At 38.9% G+C, this 8,742-nt stretch overlaps 1 protein-coding gene across 1 annotated transcript in view; it reads left to right on the plus strand.

The window, feature by feature from the left end:
- The window catches only part of LOC133562885 (alpha-mannosidase 2C1-like), a 90,427-nt gene that overhangs the window by 55,868 nt on the left and 25,817 nt on the right, over positions 1-8,742 (plus strand). The gene's annotated exons all lie outside the window — the stretch shown is intronic.

Raw genomic sequence — 8,742 nt, forward strand, 5'->3', positions numbered from 1 at the left:
TGTGAAAGAAAGACATCTATATGTGTTACACATGCTTGTATTATCATTAAACACATTTAACTTGTTTACAAAAATGTGTCTTTCATAAATAAATAAATATAAATGATATATATAAATGAGGTAGATCCCCTCGAGTTGGTCAATTGAAAAGTAGCTCGCCTGCAGAAAAAGTGTGGGCACCCCTGGGCTAAACGGATGTTTTTTTTCGCTATTCAAACGCTTTTTGATTTGAATTTGGTCCTCTATCAATTCAAGAACCCTATTGATTTGTAGTATTATTTAAAGAGATCAAGTTCTGTGAGCGAGAAATTGTAAAAATCTTTGGATTTGCCTTATCTGCTTCTTTCGCAACCTGACATTTTTCAGATGTTCAGCAATAACTTCCTCAAGACGTACAAAAAATAATCCTGCATTATTTTGATAACCCAATTTATGAGTTGCTAGTGTTGGGGTACATTTTGGAGTTATTTTTATGAAGAGCAACCCATTTTTTGGGTTCAAAATGATGGACCATTAGTGGATTGTTTTTCAACGAGTAACTCATTTTTGGGTAAAAGGCTTTTTTTAAATTAAAAAGTTACTTTTTTCTTGAAGGGAATTCTATTTTGGATTAATCTCATTGACATTATTTACAATCACACATTTTATGTACATGAAATTATTTGAGCATGCTGTATAAGAATACTATGACCATACAAGGCAATTCTTGTAAAAAAAAAAAAAAAAGTCACTCATTTCTTGCTTTTGAGTATATTTTAATAGAACTAAAATAATTTTGATCAGTAGTTGGAGAGGAGTAGGAAAAACTAGTCGTAAAATGTATCATTTTTAACCAACTATTGGATTATGGAGCGCTAAATTGCGCAACTCAATAGTTGGGTTGGCAATAACCCAACATTGTAGTGAGAATAACTCTGCTTTTTTCTTAAATGAATTTAACTCAATAATTGTGTTATGAATCAACCAACACTGAGTTAGCATAACTAAATTTGGGGTTTAAAGGGGAACATTATCACAATTTCAGAAGGGTTAAAACCAATAAAAATCAGTTCCCAATGGCTTATTTTATTTTTTGAAGTTTTTTTCAAAATTTTACCCATCATGGAATATCCCGAAAAAAGGCTTTAAAGTGCCTGATTTTCGCTATCTGTAAATCCACCCGTCCATTTCCCTGTGACGTCACATAGTGATGCTAATACAAACAACATGGCGGATAGAACAGCAAGATATAGCGACATTAGCTTGGAATCAGACTCGGATTTCAGCGGCTTAAGCGATTCAACAGATTACGCATGTATTGAAACGAATGGTTGGAGTGTGGAGGCAGATATCCATCCATCCATTTTCTACCGCTTATTCCCTTTTGGGTTCGCGGGGGGCGCTGGCGCCTATCTCAGCTACAATCGGCAGATAGCGAAAACGAAATTGAAGAAGAAACTGAAGCTATTGAGCGATTAGCTATTGAAGCTATTCGACGATCTTCTTGTAACCAACGATTGCATCTTTTGACCACTGGAGCAACTTAAATTCGTCGATTGGTAAGTGTTTGTTTGGCATTAAATGTGGGTGGAGGGAAAGGCTGGATGCAAATATAGCTACAAATGTACATACAGCTAGCCTAAATAGCATGTTAGCATCGCTTAGCTGGCAGTAATGCCGTGACCAAATATGTCTGATTAGCACATAAGTCAATAACATCAACAAAACTCACCTTTGTGATTTTGTTGACTTTATCGTTGGAAATGCATCTGCTTTGAGTGTCGCAGGATATCCACACATTCTTGCCATTTCTGCCATGTTAGCATCAATTAGCACGGCATGCTAATTGATGCACACTCCACGTAAGACGATTTGAATCCGTCCCTGATCGTTTTGTTACACCCTCCGACAACACACCGACGAGGCATGATGTCTCCAAGGTACGGAAAACAGTCGAAAAAACGGAAGATAACAGAGCTGATTTGACTTGTGTGTGTAATGTGTTTGAAAAATGGTGGATTGCTTCCCATTGTGACGTCACGGGTGAAAGGTCATCGCTCCGACAGCGAACAATTGAAAGGCGTTTAAATTGCCAAATTCACCCTTTTAGAATTCGGAAATCGGTTGAAAAAAATAATTTGGTCTTTTTTCTGCAACATCAAGATATATATTGACGCTTACATAAGTCTGCTGATAATGTTCCCCTTTAATAATTCAACCCAATAGTTTGGTTGGGAATAACCCAAAATTGAGTTATAATACCTCAACTTTTTGGTTAAATAATTCAACACAAATGTTGGGTTGAAATAACTCAAACAAAGTGTTTGTCCATTTCTGAACCAGCAGTTGGGTTAAAATTGGTCTATTTTTAAGCCAACATTTGTTGGTGTGAACCATTCATTTTGAGTCATTAAAGCTGGGGTGTTCAAACTTTTAGACTTGGGCTAAACAAATTATAAATGTTATATGGCCTGTACATGACAACCTCCTTAAAGTTTTGTAATCAGTCAAAAATATCAGGCAGCTAAAATGTGCCCAACATGGATAAGTGTAGACAGTGTTTTGCATTTTTCCCCATCATGCTTTTTAATGGATTTAAAGACCTACTGAAATGAGATTTTTTTATTCAAACGGGGATAGCAGGTTCATTTTATGTGTCATACTTGATTATTTTGCGATATTGCCATATTTTTGCTGAAAGGATTTAGTAGAGAACATCAACGATAAAGTTTGCAACTTTTGGTTGCTAATAAAAAAGCCTTGCCTGTACCGGAAGTAGCAGACGATGTGCGCGTGACGTCACGGGTTGTGGAGCTCCTCACATTTGAACATTGCGATTTGGACCGAGAAAGCGACGATTTACCCATTAATTTGAGCGAGGATGAAAGTTTCGTGGATGAGGATAGTGAGAGTGAAGGACTAGAAAACAAAAAAAAAGAAAAAAAAAAAGAGGGCAGTGGCAGCGATTCAGATGTTATTAGACACATTTACTAGGAGAATTCTGCAAAATCCCTTATCTGCTTATTGTGTTACTAGTGTTTTAGTGAGATTATATAATCGACTGCCAGTGTCTCTGAGGGAAACCATGGAGGAGGCAAGATAGTCACAGCTGCCTCTTTGACAGCTGCAGGAGGAACGACACAAGCTCCGCTCATGTCTACGGTAAGAGTCGACTTATTACCACAGTTTTCTCACCGAAACCTGCCGGTTGACATGTGGTAGAGAACCATGTTCGCTTGACCGCTCTTTTCCATAGTAAAGCTTCACTGTCATCTTTAGGGAATGTAAACAAGGAAACACCGGCTGTGTTTGTGTTGCTACAGCCGGCCGCAATACCTACTTTCCACCAACATCTTTCTACTTTGACTTCTCCATTATTAATTGAACAAATTGCAAAATATTCAGCAACGCAGATGTCCAGAATACTGTGTAATTATGCGATTAAAGAAGACCACTTTTAGCCGTGATCGGTGCTGGAAGAACATGTCCGCTACAACCCGTGACGTCACACGCACGCGTCATCATTCCGCGACGTTTTCAACAGGATACTTTGCGGGAAATGTCATGATCCGCCTCCTGGATCATACATAGTTTTTTTGTTCTTGAGTCCTTTTGTGTGTTTTCTGATTATTTTTGAACACTTCCTGTTCTGAGTTTTGCACTTCCTGTTTATCTTGTTTCCATGGTTTCTCATTTGTTCCACCTGCTATGCTTTTTGACGCACACCTGTTGGCAATTGTTTACTTTAGTATTTAAGCCTGCATTCCACCTCTGTTTGTTCTTGGTTCGGCGTTTGCTACATGCAACTTCTCTGATTTGTTAACACTTGCGCTAAGTTACGCCTTAGCTTCCCGTGCGATCGGCACGTCACTTTTGGACTTTTGGACTGCATGCTACGTTTAGCATTAGCTTCCCGTGCGTAGGCACGCACTTTATTTTACCTTGTGTACCAGTGTTCTTTTACTTTTGGTATATTAAATTAAGTCCTACCTGCTATCCCTGCTTGTTCTGGTCCTCGTGCATCTGGGGGTGACTCAACACGCATCAAAATGCGCTCCCAACGTGACAAGAAATTTAAAATTGCAATTTAGTAAACTAAACCGGCCGTATTGGCATGTGTTGCAATGTAAATATTTCATCATTGATATATAAACTATCAGACTGCGTGGTCGCTAGTAGTGGCTTTCAGTAGGCCTTTAAATGGGTGCGATTTTTAAATGTTTATGGTGCTCGGACATTTGTACAAAAACCACAAAGTTCAGTGAGCAGGTTTTGTTATGTGTAACGATGTGTATTGAAATGTTGTGTTGGTTGGATTTTTGCACCGTGACTGGGGAAGGTTGTCTGCATTGGATTGTATAAGTAAATGCTGCGCTGAACCCTAATCAGAGTATAAATAAAGGTCATAGGCCTAAATTAATAACATTAGCCACATGTGTATAAACAAAATTGATCATTAATGATAAATCAATGTTCCTGTGTACATGGAGCTTGAACAAAAGATATGATTACTATGTGAATTTTCATGCATCGCTCCTTAAATCTGAATACTTTACTTTGACATGCGCACCATATACCGTAATTGGAAAGGTGTTTTATATGTTTGTGCTGGGGCGCCATAATTTGGACCAGTTCGCTCACTGAAGGTGCTAAAAAAGTAGTGACTTACACTGTAAACCAGGGATGCCCACACTTTTTCTGCAGGCAAGCTACTTTTCAATTGACCAACACGAGGGGATCTACCTCATTTATATATATATCATTTATATTTATTTATTTATGAAAGAGACATTTTTGTAAACAAGTTAAATGTGTTTAATGATAATACAAGCATGTGTAACACATATAAATGTCTTTCTTTCACGAAGACAAGAGTATAAGTTGGTGTATTACCTGATTCTGATGACTTGCATTGATTGGAATCAGACAGTAATGATGATAACGCCCACATTTTCAAATGGAGGAGAAAAAAAGTTGTCCTTTCTGTACAATACCACATGAAAGTGGTTGGTTTTTGGCATCTAATTCATCCAGCTTCCATACACTTTACAAGAAAAACATTGGCGGCAAATTCCGTAGCTTGCTTGATTGACATTCACGGCACCCGAGGGTCTTGTGAGATGACGCTGGCTGCTGCCAGTTCATTATTATGAAAAAATGACAGAGAGGAAGGCGAGAAACACTTTTTATTTCAACAGACTTTCGCGCCGTCCCTTCCGTCAAAACTTTAAAGGCCGACTGCACATTTCCTATCTTCACAATAAAAGCCCTGCTTCATGCTGCCTGCGCTAACAAAATAAGGGTCTCAGAAAGCTGGCGTGCACAAGTGATGTGCACGCCAGCTTTCTGAGGGATCGCTTGTGCACGCCAGTTTTCCGAGACTCTGTATTTAGTTAGCGCAGGCAGCATGAAGCAGGGCTTTTATTGTGAAGATAGGAAATGTGCAGTCGGCCTTTAGAGTTTTGACGGAAGGTACGGCGCGAGAGTCTGTTGAAATAAAAAGTGTTTCTGGCCTTCCTCTCGGTCATATTTTCATAATAATGATCTTGCAGCAGCCAGCGTCATCTCACAAGACCCTCCGGTACCGTGAATGTCATTTAAGTGACGTCTTGGTGAAGATTGATGATCACTAATTTTTAGGTCTATTTTTTTTAAAAGCCTGGCTGGAGATCGACTGACACACCCCCCGCGGTCGACTGGTAGCTCGCGATCGACGTAATGGGCACCCCTGGTTTAAACAAACACAGATTTGTGCAATTTTGCTTGTCCGACGACGTCACAATATTCATTTATCAATTGTGTTCTTCTGTTCACTACTTTTGTTTTATCTCCCTGTGTTTTTTATGTTACAGTATGTATAGTTTGGCGTCCTTTTGTTACGACATTCTGTGTACGTCCCTGAGGCTAGCAGTTAGCACTGCATAAAACAGCTCGGTCAGACGACAACTGGATCACTCCTTTTATTGTGACATCGACAAATGACACTCCATACTTTTGTTTTTGTTAGTCTCGGTTTTAGAGCAATAAACTCAACAGTATACAACGCAACTTCTGTACATGTTGAATGTTGGGAGACAGCAGTAAGATAATCGCTTCATCCATCCATCCATTTACTACCGCTTGTCCCTTCATTCCGAGACTACAAAATTTAGCTCTACCACCAAACTATAGCTGACGTCAAAGACATGCGTAGTAAGGACAATTTCAACATGAATTTCGGAAGAAATGTGTTAATGCGCTCCAATCCAAATGACTTTCACATAAACGACTCGTCTCGATCTGAATGAAATTTTGGTGCGAACGTGTGTGATTGAGTCAGAATATTCCAAATGGAATTTTTATTCAGGTTAGGCTTTTAATCCAATTAATTGTGTCCATGTGTACATACTGTAGTTAGTGTCCACTTGATGGTGACAAGATGGCAGCATCAAAATTAGCCTTTTAAAATGAATGCAATCTTCCTGCTGGCAAGATTCCTTATTAAACTCAAGACATTTTGCGGGTCAAATTGAAGACGTCGGCGAGCCGCACTTGCTCGAAAATATCTGAGTTCAAAGTGGTGTGGGGCTATCTTTACACTGTGTTTCCAATTCTACAGTTGTTGTATAAAGTATTGAATGCAATAATCCAATTGATTTTTCTGATTCTTATCCTACAAAACCCAAAACCAGTGAAGTTGGCACATTGTGTAATTCGTAAATACAAACAGAATACAATCATTGAAATGGTTGAAATCATTTTCAACTTATATTCAATTGAATAGACTGCAAAGACAAGACACTTAATGTTCAAACTGAGAAATTTATTTTTTGGGGCAAATAATCATTAACTTAGAATTTAATGGCAGCAACACATTGCACGGGGCATTTTTACGTCTGTGTTACATGGCCTTTCCTTTTAACAAAACTCAGTAAATGTTTGTAAAGTGAGGAGACAAATTTTTTGAAGCATTTCAAGTGGACTTATTTCCCATTTTTGCTTGATGTACAGCTTCTGTTGTTCAACAGTCCAGGGTCTCCGTTGTGGTATTTTACAACTCACAATGCGCCACACATTTTCAATGAAAGACAGGTCTGGACTACAGGCAGGCCAGTCTAGTACTATGAAGCCACGCTGTTGTAACACGTGGATTGGCAGTGACTTGCTGATATAAGCAGGGGCGTCCATGATAACGTTTCCTGGATGGCAACATATTTTGCTCCAAAACCTGTACGTACCTTTCAGAATTAATGGCGCCTTTACAAATGTGTAAGTTACCCGTGGTTTGGGCACTAAAACACCCCCATACCATCACAAATGCTGGCTTTTCAACTTTGCGTCTTCAACAATCTGGATGGTTCTTTTCCTCTTAGGTCCAGAGGAGACGACGTCCACTGTTTTCCAAAAACTATTTGAAATGTGGACCACAGAACCCTTTTCCACTTTGCATCAGTCCATCTTAGATGAGCTCGGGCCCAGCGAAGCCAGCGGCAATTCTGGGTGTTTTTGATAAATGGCTTTCGCTTTGTATAGTAGAGTTTTAACTTGCACTTACAGATGTAGCAAGAAACTGTAGTTACTGACAGTGGTTTTCTGAAGATTTCCTGAGCCCATGTGGTGATATCCTCTACACACTGATGTTGCTTTTTGATGCAGTACCGCCTATGGGATCGAACGTCATGGCATTGCCGCTTACGTGCAATGATTTCTCCAAATCCTCTGAAACTTTTGATGATATTACGGACCGTAGATGGTGAAATCCCTAAATTCCTTGCAATAGCTCGTTGTGAAATGTTGTTCATAAATTGTTTGACGATTTGCTCACACATTTGTTCACAAAGTGGTGACCCTTGCCCATCCTTGTTTGTGAATGATTAAGAATTTCATGGAAGCTGCTTTTACACCCAATCATGGCACCCACCTGTTTCCAATTAGCCTGCTCACCTGTGGGATGTTCTAAATACGTGTTTGATGAGCATTCCTCAACTTTGTCAGTCTTTTTTGCTACTTGTGCCAGCTTTTTTTTAACATGTTGCAGGTATCAAATTCCAAATTAGGTAATATTTGCAAAAAGTAAAAAAGTTTACCAGTTCGAACGTCAATAATCTCGTCTTTGCAGTCTAGTCAATTAAATATAGGTTGAAAAGGATCTGCAAATTATTGTATTTTGTTTTTATTTACAATTTACACAACATGCCAACTTCACTGGTTTTAAGGTTAGTATACAGAATGTGAAGTACTGTACAAAGTGCTCCGTAGAGCACTTAAAAATAAAAAACAAATATAAAATCTTCACGGGATTAAAAAAAACTAAACGTAATGTCATCATGTCTCAATGTAAGAAAATATTGACGTTGAAGGACACATGTCAAGTATTAAATCTGTATAAGTGTCTCTATGGAAGTTACAGTTATTACCTAGTTCCAGTTTTAAGTTTAAAATGCAAGAGTCCTGTTGATTCTGTCGTATATGTTTTATAACCAAATAGTTAGTCTCAAAAGTAACATGCATTCTGGTAATCAGGCGCTTGCTGGCACAACAAAAGTCTGTTCCTACCGTACTCTGCTCCGGCAGCTTGTGACCCTTCTTCATGATCCGAGTTAAGTGGTTGCACAGAGCCACAATCCTGAATGAGAGCTATAAAATCGACCCATTGAAAGGCAAAAAAATCAATAATAAGCAACATTGATTTCTCAATTGTGCTTGGAGACTTTACCTTCCACCTACGCCTGGCATACTGCCTCTTGAAGTTCTCTAAGTTGACCACCGACAACCTCTTGACCA

Source organism: Nerophis ophidion, linkage group LG12 (genome assembly GCF_033978795.1).
Source record: "Nerophis ophidion isolate RoL-2023_Sa linkage group LG12, RoL_Noph_v1.0, whole genome shotgun sequence".
Taxonomy (NCBI): domain Eukaryota; kingdom Metazoa; phylum Chordata; class Actinopteri; order Syngnathiformes; family Syngnathidae; genus Nerophis; species Nerophis ophidion.